This window comes from Leucopleurus acutus (genome assembly GCF_964270905.1).
Source record: "Leucopleurus acutus genome assembly, chromosome: 11".
Lineage (NCBI taxonomy): Eukaryota > Metazoa > Chordata > Mammalia > Artiodactyla > Delphinidae > Leucopleurus > Leucopleurus acutus.
The window spans coordinates 25788659-25801572 of record NC_139152.1 but is presented as its reverse complement, the minus strand read 5'-3'; the positions used below and the strand labels follow the sequence as shown (position 1 = coordinate 25801572).

Below are 12914 nucleotides of genomic sequence, written 5' to 3'. Positions count from 1 at the left end.
GGGAACATTCCTCAACATAATAAAGGCCATATATGACAAACCCACAGCCAACATCATCCTCAATGTTGAAAAACTGAAAGCATTTCCACTAAGATCAGGAACAAGACAAGGTTGCCCACTCTTATTCAACATAGTTTTGAAAGTTTTACCACAGCAATCAGAGAAGAAAAGGAAATAAAAGGAATCCAAATCTGAAAGAAGTAAAGCTGTCACTGTTTGCAGATGACATGATACTATACATACAGAATCCTAAAGATGCTACCAGAAAACTAGTAGAGTTAATCAATGAATTTGGTAAAATAGCAGGATACAAAATTAATGCACAGAAATCTCTTGCATTCCTATACACAAATGATGAAAAATCTGAAAGTGAAATTAAGAAACACTCCCATTTACGATTGCAACAAAAAGAATAACATACCAGGAATAAACCTACCTAAGGAGAAAAAAATACCTGTATGTATAAAATTATAAGACACTGTTGAAATAAATTAAAGTTGATACAAATAGATGGAGAGATATATCATGTTCTTGGATTGGAAGAATCAACATTGTGAAAATGATTCTACTACCCAAAGCAATCTACAGATTCAATGCAATCCCTATCAAACTACCACTGGCATTTTTCACAGAACTAGAACAAAAAATTTCACAATTTGTATCAAAACACAAAAGACCCTGAATAGCCAAAGCAATCTTGAGAACGAAAAACGGAGCTGGAGGAATCAGGCTGCCTGACTTCAGACTATACTACAAAGCTACAGTAATCAAGACAGTATGGTACTGGCACAAAAACAGAAATATAGATCAATGGAACAGGATAGAAAGTCCAGAGATAAGCCCACACACATATCGTCACCTTATCTTTGATAAAGGAGGCAGGAATATACAGTGGAGAAAGGACAGCCTCTTCAATAAGTGGTGCTGGATAAACTGGACAGTTACATGTAAATGTATGAGATTAGAACTCTCCCTAAAAATAAGGTGAAAATGGATGAAAGACCTAAATGTAAGGCCAGAATCTATCAAACTCTTAGAGGAAAACATAGGCAGGACACTCTATGACATAAATCACAGCAAGATCCTTCTTGACCCACCTCCTAGAGAAATGGAAATGAAAACAAAAATAAACAAATGGGACCTAATGAAACTTCAAAGCTTTTGCACAGCAAAGGAATCCATAAACAATACCAAAAGACAACCCTCAGAATGGGAGAAAATATTTGCAAATGGAGCAACTGACAAAGGATTAATCTCCAAAATTTATAAGCAGCTCATGCAGCTCAATATCAAAAAAACAAACAACCCAACCCAAAAATGGGTGGAAGATCTAAATACATATTTCTCAGAAGAAGTTATACAGATTGCCAACAAACACATGAAAGGATGCTCAACATCACTAATCATTAGAGAAATGCAAATCAAAACGACAATGTGGTATCACCTCACACCAGTCACCAGCGCCATCATCAAAAAATCTAGAAACAATAAATGCTGGAGAGGGTGTGGAGAAAAGGGAAAACTCTTGCACTTCTTTTGGAAATATAAATTGATACAGCCACTATGGAGAACAGTATGGAGGTTCCTTAAAAAAACTACAAATAGAACTTCCATATGACCCAGCAATCCCACTACTGGGCATATACCCTGAGAAAACCATAATTCAAAAAGAGTCATGTACCAAAATATTCGTTGCAGCTCTATTTACAATAGCCAGGACATGGAAGCAACCTAAGTGTCCATCATCGGATGAATGGATAAAGAAGATGTGACACATATATACAATGGAATATTACTCAGCCATAAAAATAAATGAAATTGAGTTATTTGTAGTGAGGTGGATGGACCTAGAGTCTGTCATACAGAGTGAAGTAAGTCAGAAAGAGAAAGACAAATACCATATGTTAACACATATATATGGAACCTAGGGGGAAAAAATGTCATGAAGAACCTAGGGGTAAGACTGGAATAAAGACACAGACCTACTAGAGAATGGACTTGAGGATCTGGGGAGGGGGAAGGGTAAACTGTGACAAAGTGAGAGAGTGGCATGGACATATATACCCTACCAAACTTTAAATAGATAGCTAGTGGGAAGCAGCCACATAGCACAGGGAGATCAGCTCGGTGTTTTGTGACAACCTAGAGGGGTGGGATAGGGAGGGGAGGGAGGCTCAAGAGGGAAGAGATATGGGGATATATGTATACATATAGCTGGTTCACTTTGTTATACAGCAGAAACTAAAGCAACATTGTAAAGCCATTATACTCCAATAAAGATATAAAAATTAAAAAATATATGTAGCTCATAGGATTAAATGGATTAATTCAAGTAAAGTTCTTAGCACAGTTCCTGGGTCAATAGACATTAGCAGGAGCCAGATCTTATAGGCCATGATGAGGGCTTAAGATTGTATGAGAGACAGTTCTAGTGGTAGTATGGAGAATCAAGTAGAAGACAGGCAAGAAGCAGGGATACTAGCTAGAGAGCTTACACAAATATTCGGTCAAGAACTGGGGATAGAGTGTGGACCTGGTTAACGGAGTTTGAGGTAGTTCAACTTTGGAGGAAACTAGAGCAGTGTTCATGGAGGGAAAATATTTAAGCTGAGCCTTGAAGGAAGATATTTCCAAGGGAACCTTGTAAAAAAGCACAGATGACAAGTCTTGAGCAGTGAATAGTCAATGTGGTAATGGAACAAGAAATGGAAGAGGAAGTTGAAAGATTGAGACCAGAAAGATGAGTACTTTCAGAGCCTTACTTAACCTGCTTATTTGATGCATAAAAGAGCAGTGAGAGAAATTAATAGAACAGAAAGACATGGCTATGTCTTAGGAGTGACAGAGGAAGACCAATCAGATAAGAGGATCAAAGAAAAAGGGGTTACCAACCATGTAAATAGTTTGGTAGGATGAAGATTAATGCCACTGATAACTTGAGGAAGATTCAAATTGTAGCGGCTGAAGACAGATTGCAAGCAACTAAGCAGGTGGGGAAAATGCAAGTCTTCATTTCACAACAGGTTCTTGGATTTCAGCAGATAAAGGTAAAGAACTTTAGCTTGAAAAAAGTACTAGGAGTCTAGGAGGGAGTGGAAGTGGTGGAGGCTGACAAAGGGAAAACCAGAACATGACTATAGGAGAATGCTTGAAGATTAAGATGGAGGGCAAGAGAAAAAGAAAAAGAAAACCTCTGGAGCTCTGTACCAGAGAATGAACATAAAGTACAGTGTGATCCAAGACAATGATGGAAACTATGCATTGTGAAAAGAAGGCTATCAAGCTTCACTATATGTTTTTGCCATGGCAATTTTAGAGACTCATGTTTTTATATAAACACCACACTAAAGGAATATCACAAGTGACTTCATGAATCATCAGAATGAGAATTTGCTCTTGAATGTGAGCACTTTACTGAATATAAAATCCTCTAGATAAAGTTTCACTTTTGTAGCAAGGTCTCTTTGATTATAAGATCACTTATAGAAATTAAATCATTTCACATTATTTTACCTTTTTATTTTCTAAAAATGTGTTAGGTAACATGAAGAAAATATGTGAATTTTGGGGTGACCTAAAGTCTTAAATTTCTTTGAATAAATAGGAAATAGACTCTGGAAGTACCTATAATGAATACCTGTTATATGGCTGCCCAGTATCTATTTTTCTTCCTTCTTGGAGTAGTAGCCTGAATTTCTTTTCAGTACCTACCCAGTCCCTCCATTCTCACCGTTGTGATTTACATGGAAAATGGGCCTCACCTGCCCCAGAGAAAGGCCCTGATTCAGAGGCAATCTGAATGTGCCATCTCTGAATGTTTTGGAATTGGCACGATTACCTAAGTTGGTCCAATCAGTGACTCTTAAATACTTTTGCTGAATATATGATATAGATTCTCTTTGTTTCACAAAAAGGATTCATGTAATTCTTAGAGTTTCTCAAAGTCAGTTTAGGATTATGAACTGGGGTGTGGGGGGAGGGAGTAAGTTTGTCCAAAAACAGTCAACACCAGGGAAGTGACAGTTAAAAACTGAAAGAAACTAGGTTCTAAGTCACATTATGTGAGCTTCTAGTCTCACTCCTAGCAACATATATCTCTGTAGTTTCAAAGGAAGTTAATTGGTTCACTCTATATAAGCCATTCTCAGTTGGGTTTTTATATTACTTGCTGTACTTGAAAGCTTCCTAGGTGACAGAATCTGTGATCTAGACACTAAAGTGACCTATGTGTCACTTTTCCATCAGCTGTCAGGATGTTGGTGAACTCGTCTATGGAAATAGATGTCATTTTTATGAAAAGTGAGCATTTTGGGACCCTTATGTATGTTGTATAAGTTCTTTAAAATGTTTAGTTTTACAGAGAAGCTTTTTTTTATAATAAAGATATTCAATTCACCATAAAAAGCATGAGACTTAGAAAAATAAATAAAATCCGCTTATAGCTGAAGGCCCAACTACACAAAAGTTGGATTTGAAGGTTGTCCCTTATCTATTTTCTGACAGCAAATATTGCAGGATCGTTTGCTTATATTAATGTAAGTTTCAATATGTTAATTATGAATAGAACAAGCCTAGAAAGTGATAAAACCAATTCACACTCAACTTGTCAAAAGAAATAGTAATAAGCTTCTTCCCTTAAGTGAAGCATGTTAACCTCTTCCCCACCCAGGTTCTAAAGTAATTCATAAGTAGACAAGAGGTACGTGGAACATGATGTATTATCTTTATTACTAATAACCCTCATTCTCTAATTTCAACCTTATATCTGTGTAAAAGAGGGCTTCCTTACACTGAGCCCCATAATGATACAGACATACGCATCCAGCCACAGACAGCACTGGACCCAGACTATTTTGCCGCCTGCCCTTGTAAGACTTATGGAGAAATGGGGCCCAGTGCATGCTTTCTGTGAGCAGCTTACTCCCAAAGAGAGGGGAGAAAGTGCTACTTATGCTCACTTCTTTGTCCCAAACTCAAGCAAGTCATCACACCTCTACCAATCTAGGTCCAACCAGGAGACAGAACACGGTAAATTTAACCAGAATTGTTAAGCAATAATAGAGTGAAATAAATACAATTACCCCTCTGTATCCACGAGTTCTGCACCCCGGATTCAACCAACCATAAACTGAATTGCAGTAGATTGAATCCTCGGATGCAGAATCCTCCAATGTGGAGCCCCGGGGTACTGAGGGCAGACTGTACTACTCCATTTTATATAAGAGACTTCAGCAATCGCAGGGGACTGGGGGTGCAGGGGGAGCCTTAGAACCAATTCCTTGCTCATGCTGAGAGATGACTGTGTGTTGAGAACTCTTAACAGTACCCTAGGGCAGAGGGAGAGTACCCAAGGAAAAGCAAGCTTGGAAGAGGATCCCCCTCTGGCATTCATACCTCTGATGGAATAAAATTTAAAGGCAGGACAAAAAAAGTTAAACACAGAATTCTGTTTGGGCCTTCTCCCTCCCTAATGTCCAGTGTGCATCTGCATTACACATTAAGCAGAGCTCTTCAAATCTTCACGATCTAAAACAGAGAGAGATGATAAATATTTTAGCTACTCAAAACTTGCAAGAGATACTCGTTACATATCTCCTTGCTTTAGATCAGAGAGAGCGCGAAGGCAGAGCAGGTCTCGTTTCTTCAAGATTTCTTCAAATAGCTTTATGAATGTGCATTTGAAATCAAAAACAGTTATATGTGATAATGGAAGTCTGACAGATCAGCACTCAAAATTTGCATGTGGAGAATATAAGCAGAGTGTTGGTAGTACTAGTTCAGCTTCTGTTAATCATTTTGATGATTTATATCCACCTACAGGGAGCTCATGTATTGCTTCATCTCTTCAGAGTCTTCCACCAGGGACAAAAGTAGACAGTTTAACTCTCTTGCAATGTGGAGAGAATACATCTCCAGTTTTGGATGCTGTGCTGAAGAGTAAAAGCTCAGAGTTTTTAAAGCATGCAGAGAAAGAAATAATAGAAGTAGCTAGTGGCCTTCCTGATTCAGGAAGAGGATTTTCTTCCTGGGAAAACAGGCATAATAATGGACTATCTGGGAAATGTGTGCAAGAGGCTCAAGAAGAAGGGAATTCCATACTGCCTGATAGAAGAGGAAGACCAGAAATCTCTTTAGATGAAGAAGGTAGAAGAGGACATACACATATGTCTCAGAAGTTGTATTTTCTTCTTGTGATTTGAATTTAATCATGGAGGACAGTGATGGTGTAACATATACCTTAAAATGTGACAATAGTGGTCATGCCTCAGAGATTGTATCCACTGTCCATGAAGATTATTCTGGTTCTTCCGAAAGTTCAAGTGATGAAAGAGATTCAGAAGATACAGATTCTGATGATAGCAGTATTCCAAGAAACCGTCTTCAGTCTGTTGTGGTTGTGCCAAAGAATTCTACTTTGCCCATGGAAGAAATAAGTCCTTGTTCTTCTTGGAGCAGTCAAAGTTACAGACACTATTCTGACCACTGGGAAGATGAGCGATTGGAGCCAAGGAGGCATTCTTATGAGGAAAAATTTGAGAGTATAGCAAGTAAAGCCTGTCCTCAAACTGAGAAGTTCTTCTTTCATAAAGCAACAGAGAAGAATTCAGAAATCTCTTTTATACAGCCCAGCCAAAACCAGATAGATAATCACCTGTCTGAAATTGCTCATCCTCAGAGTGATGGGGTTGATAGTACAAGTCATACAGACATAAAATCTGACCCTCTAGGTCATCCAAATTCTGAGGAAACAGTGAAAGCCAAAATAACTTCTAGGCAGCAAGAAGAGCTGCCAGTTTATTCTTCTGAGGATTTTGAAGATGTCTCAAGTAAGTCTCGGCAACAGACCACTTTCCCTAAGAGGCCAGATAGTAGACTGGGTAAAACAGAGTCAAATTTTTCTTCTTGTAAGATCTCCCAAGTGGATGGTTTCCATTCATCATCAGAAGAGCTCAGAAATCTAGGGTGGGACTTCTCTCAACAAGAAAAGCCTACTACCACATATCAGCAACCTGACAGCAGCTATGAAGCCTGTGGTGGACACAAGTATCAGCAAAGTGCAGAACAGTATAGTGGGACATGTAATTACTGGCAAGGCAATGGCTACTGGGATCCAAGATCAGCAGGTAGACCGCCTGGAACTGGGGTTGTGTATGATTGAATTCAAGGGCAGGTACCAGATTCCTTAACAGATGACCGTGAAGAGGAGGAGAATTGGGATCAATGTGGAGGATCTCACTTTTCAGGCCAGTCCAATAATTTTTTTCTGTCCCTTCAGAAGGACAAGGGGTCAGTGCAAGCACCTGAAATAAGCAGCAATTCCATTAAGGACTCTTTAGCTGTGAATGAGGAGAAAGATGTTTCGAAAAACTTAGAAAAAAATGATATGAAAGATAGAGGGCCTCCTTAAAAAAGGAGACAGGAATTGGAGAGTGATTCTGAAAGTGATGGTGAGCTTCAGGACAGAAAGAAAGTTAGAGTGGAGGTAGAGCAGGGAGAGACAGCAGTGCCTCTAGGCTCAGCATTGGTTTGGCCTTCGTGTGTCATGGAAGACTTCAGGGACCCAGAGCGGTAGAAGGAATGTGTCAAACAGGGGAAGATGCCTTGTTACTTTGATCTGATTGAAGAAAATGTTTATTTAACAGAAAGAAAGAAGAATAAATCCCATCCGGATATTAAGCGAATGCAGTGTGAGTGTACACCTCTTTCTAAAGATGAAAGAGCTCAAGGTGAGATAGCATGTGGGGAAGATTGTCTTAATCGTCTCCTCATGACTGAATGTTCTTCTCGTTGTCCAAATGGGAATTATTGTTCCAATAGACGGTTTCAAAGAAAACAGCATGCAGATGTGGAAGTCATATTCACAGAAAAGAAAGGCTGGGGCTTGAGAGCTGCTAAAGACCTTCCTTTGAACACCTTTGTCCTGGAATATTGTGGAGAGGTACTTGATCATAAAGAGTTTAAAGTCCAGGTAAAGGAGTATGCACGAAACAAAAACATCCCCTACTATTTCATGGCCCTGAAGAATGATGAGATAATAGATGCCACTCAGAAAGGAAATTGCTCCCGGTTCATGAATCACAGCTGTGAACCAAACTGTGAGACTCAAAAATGGACTGTGAACGGACAACTGAGAGTTGGGATTTTTACCACCAAACTGGTTCCTTCAGGCTCAGAGTTAACATTTGACTATCAGTTCCAAAGATATGGGAAGGAAGGACAGAAATATTTCTGTGGGTTGGCTAATTGCCAGGGTTACCTGGGAGGAGAGAACAGAGTCAGCATCAGAGCAGCAGGAGGGAAAATGAAGAAAGAATGATCTTGGAAGAAGGATTCGGTGGATGGAGAGCTAGAAGCTCTGTTGGAGAATGGTGAGTGTCTCTCTGATAAAAACCAGGTGCTCAGCTTATCCTGGCTAATGGTTAGAATTGAAACTTTGGAACAGAAACTTACCTGTCTCAAGCTCATACAGAGCACACATTCACAGTCTTGCCTGAAGTCCTTTCTGGAACGTCATGGGCTGCCTTTGTTGTGGATCTGGATGGCAGAACTACGTGATGGCCGGGAAAGTAACCAGAAGCTTCAGGAAGAGATTATAAAGACTTTGGAACATTTACCCATTCCTACTAAAAATATGTTGGAGGAAAGCAAAGTACTTCCTATTATTCAACGTTGGTCTCAAACCAAGACTGCTGTCCCTCAGCTGAGCGAAGGAGATGGGTATTCTAGCAAGAATACATCACGTGCTTACACACCACTCAACACACCTGATCCTTCCACCAAGCTGAGCATAGAAGCTGACACAGACACCCCCAAGGAGCTAATGTTTCGCAGACTTAAAATTATAAGTGAAAATGGCATGGACAGTGTGATCTCTGACACTACCAGTGAGCTAGAAGGCAAGGATGGCAAACAGGACCTTGACCAGTTAGAAAACGTCCCTCTAGAAGAAGAGGAAGAGTCACAGTCACAACAGCTACTCTCACAACAGCTGCCTGAATCTAAAGTTGATAGTGAAATTGCTGTGGAGGCCATTAAGCTACCCACATCTGAACCAGAGGCTGACACTGAAATAGAGCCTAAAGAGAGCAATGGCACAAAACTAGACGAACCTATTGCTGAGGAAACACCATCCCAAGATGAAGAGGAGGGTGTACCTGATGTGGAGAGTGAGAGGAGCCAGGAATAGCCACATAAGACAGTAGATATAAGTGATTTGGCCACCAAGCTCCTGGACAGTTGGAAAGACTTAAGGAGGTATATCGAATTCCAAAGAAAAGGTAAACTGAAAAGGAGAGCCCAATAACCGAACGAGGAAGGGATTCTGTTGGCTTCAGAGATCAAACAGTTGCCCCAAAGACTCCTAACAGGTCAAGAGAAAGAGACCCAGACAAACAAACTCAAAATAAAGAGAAAAGGAAACAAAGGGGCTCCCTCTCACCACCTTCTTCTGCCTATGAGTGGGGAACAAAAAGGCCAGGTGGCAGATATGATACACCAACTTCTAAAAAGAAAGTATGAATTAAAGATCGCAATCAACTTTCTACAGAGGAGCTCCGAAAGTTGTTTGAGCAGGAGGTAGCTCAGCGGGAGGCTCAAAAAAAACAGCAGCAGATGCAGAACCTGGGAATGACGTCTCCACTGCCCTATGACTCTCTTGGCTACCATGCCCCTCGTCACCCCTTTGCTGGCTACCCACCAGGTTACCCCATGCAGGCCTATGTGGATCCCAGCAATCCTAATGCTGGAAAGGTGCTCCTCCCCACACCCAGCATGGATCCTGTGTGTTCTCCTTCTCCTTATGATTGTTCTCAGCCCTTGGTGGGACATTCTACAGAACCCCTTGCTGCCCCTCCTCCTGTGCCAGTGGTGCCACATGTGGCAGCCCCTGTGGAAGTTTCCAGTTCACAGTATGTGGCCCAAAGTGATGGTGTGGTACACCAAGACTCCAGTGTTACCGTCCTGCCAGTGCCAGCCCCAGGCCCAGTCCAGGGACAGAATTATGGTGTTTGGGATTCAAACCAACAGTCCATGAGTGTACAGCAGCAGTACTCTCTGCACAGTCTCAAGCAACCATATATTATCAAGGACAGGCTGGTCCAACTGTCTATGGTGTGACGTCACCATTATTCACAGACAACCCCACCAATTGTACAGAGTTATGCCAGCCAAGTCTTCAGTACATCCAGGGACAACAGATTTTCACAGCTCACCTACAAGGAGTGGTGGTACAGCCAGCCACAGCTGTGACTACAATAGTTGCACCAGGGCAGCCTCAGCCCTTAGAGCCACCTGAAATAGTTGTGACAAATAACCTCTTGGATTTACCACCCCCATCTCCTCCCAAACCAAAAACCATTGTCTTACCTCCCAAGTGGAAGACAGCCCGAGACCCAGAAGGGAAGATTTACTATTACCATGTGATCACAAGGCAGACTCAGTGGGATCTTCCTACTTGGGAAAGCCCAGGAGATGATGCCAGCCTTGAGCATGAAGCTGAGATGGACCTGGGAACCCCAACATATGATGAAAATCCCATGAAGACCTCAAAAAAGCCTAAGATAGCAAAAGCAGATGCCTCCAGTGAGCTGGCTAAGGAAAGCAAAGAAGTATTCAGAAAAGAGATGTCCCAGTTCATTGTCCAGTGCCTGAACCCTTACTGGAAACCTGACTGCAAAGTGGGAAGAATTACCACAACTGAAGATTTCAAACACCTAGCTCACAAGCTGACTCATGGCGTTATGAATAAGGAGCTGAAGTACTGTTAAGAACCCTGAGGACCTGGAGTGCAATGAGAATGTGAGACACAAAACCAAGGAGTACATTAAGAAGTACATGCAGAAGTTTGGGGCTGTTTACAAACCCAAATGGGACACTGAATTAGAGTGACCTTCAGGGCCAGGGTGGGAGGACGGGCAAGCTGGTAGGAGAGACTCTGGGGAGAAGAAATCCCGTGGGCCCTCTCTCCCCACCCCACTGTCAGGGCTGTGCTACTGATGACACATCACCCTGGGGAATTCAAACCTGCAGAATGAGCTCACAAAAATGAGCTCCATCTACAACAAGCGGTCCCTGGTTGTGAGCTGTTGGTAGAGGCCATCTGAGGCAAGGGTTTAGGCCCTTGAGACCTTACCTTCTGAGACCTCGGCCAGGCCTGACCCCACTCTTAAGGCTGGGTCTCCTCCTTGGCGGTGCTGTCAGCGCACAGACTCATGCGCATCCCCACCCACGACCCCTTACCCTGACGATCTGTATTATATTTTGATGTATATGTGACTATATTGAAAATAATTTGTCTTTCCTGGTTTTTGGCTTTTGTTTTGCTTTTAAGCCTCTGCGTGCTAGGATCACAGAAGACTTTGTAAGGATGGTTTAAGTTCTCCTGCAAGGTTTAATGTGTTATCATGTAAATATTCCAGAGCAGGCTGCCTTGTGGTTTCGGCCAGCCTTGTGCTATGTTGATAAGATTGTTTTACTGCTTAAAATCACTTTACTTGGGCTTCCCTGGTGGCGCAGTGGTTGAGAGTCCACCTGCCCATGCAGGGGACGCAGGTTCATGCCCCGGTCCGGGAGGATCCCACATGCCACAGAGCAGCTGTGCCCGTGAGCCATGGCCGCTGAGCCTGCGCATCCAGAGCCTGTGCTCCGCAACGGGAGAGACCACAACAGTGAGAGGCCCGCATACTGAAAAAAAAAGGAGAAGTTAGAATAAACACATACATATAACAGAAAATATGCAAAGCTACCAGTCCTGGTTTCTGTAGTTATTCACAAGGTCAGAGTTGAAGTCTATAGCTTCCAACTTCACCCACTTATTCCCTGTTTTCCTTGCCCACAGCCAGAACCCACAGCTCCATCCAGATTCTTTACTGGTAGAATGATTCAATCTTTCCCTTCTGAATGGTCTGAATCCTCAATTGTCCTGCCTTTTTCCAGTTCCTGTAGCTTTCCATCGATCTTTACTGTTGGCATGGAAGTATTGAAGGGAACCTCAGAAAATCTCCTGGGTTCCAGAAAAAATCCTCCTTGCTTCCATTAAAAAGGCAAACAATTTCCTGCAGGAACTGAGATCATAACACCAGTAGATTAACCTTTTTCACCTGCTGGTTCAGTGGTATAAGGAGTGTAAGGTGGCCAGGGAGCAGTCTGTGGTAGGCAGAATTCTAAGATGGATCCCACAATTCCTGCCCCCTGGGGTAAACACCAGTGTAATTTCCTTTGAGCATTGTACGGACCTGTAAATACAATTGGATATCACCTTCATGATTATACAACAATATGGCAAAAGGAATTTTGCAGATGAAATTAGGGTCCCTAATCAGTTGACTATAATTCAAAGGGAGATTATCCTGGGTGGGTTCAACCTATCTAATCACGCAAGTCTTTTAAAAGCAAAAGTTCTATTCTCCAGGATAGATCACATGCTAGGCCACAAGACAAGTTGCAGTAAATTGAAGATTAAAATCATATATTGGGCTGCACCCCACAGGCCTGCAAGGCTTGTAGTTGCCAGCCTCAAGACTGAAGAAAGAGCCTAGAGACAGCAACAGAGACATCAGTGACTTGTTGGACAAGGGATCTTACACACCTGAAGCAAGGTCCTGGAGCAACACCTCACTGTTTGTGGCAGGCAGCAAGCAGGACATGGCAGCAGTCTTTGCTACCCGGGGGAGGAGGAGGCTACCATTTATAGGAGGAATTAATGGTCAGTTTGGCTCATAAATCACCAGAGAGACCAGCAGCTGGGGCAGGAAGCAAGCACATAGGCAGTTACTAATTAAGCCCTATAATTAAGAAGATTGGATAGTCATGTGAGTGAAGCAGGTACTGGCTGAACAGGGGATATACAGAGCAAGAGGACAGTCATCTTGAATGGCGTGGTCAAACACTCCACCCTTACATACCCTGTATGACCT

The 12914-nt window shown here is 42.0% G+C and overlaps 1 long non-coding RNA gene and 1 pseudogene across 2 annotated transcripts in view; one reads left to right on the top strand and one right to left on the bottom strand.

Annotated features, from left to right (window-relative positions):
- LOC309969347 overlaps positions 1 to 12914 on the bottom strand; it is a 697850-nt gene that overhangs the window by 73319 nt on the left and 611617 nt on the right. The window lies entirely within an intron of this gene.
- Positions 4254 to 11006, top strand: LOC309968264 (histone-lysine N-methyltransferase SETD2-like; annotated as a pseudogene). Its single transcript has 2 exons — positions 4254 to 4321; positions 5606 to 11006. The product of its transcript is annotated as a histone-lysine N-methyltransferase SETD2-like (transcript).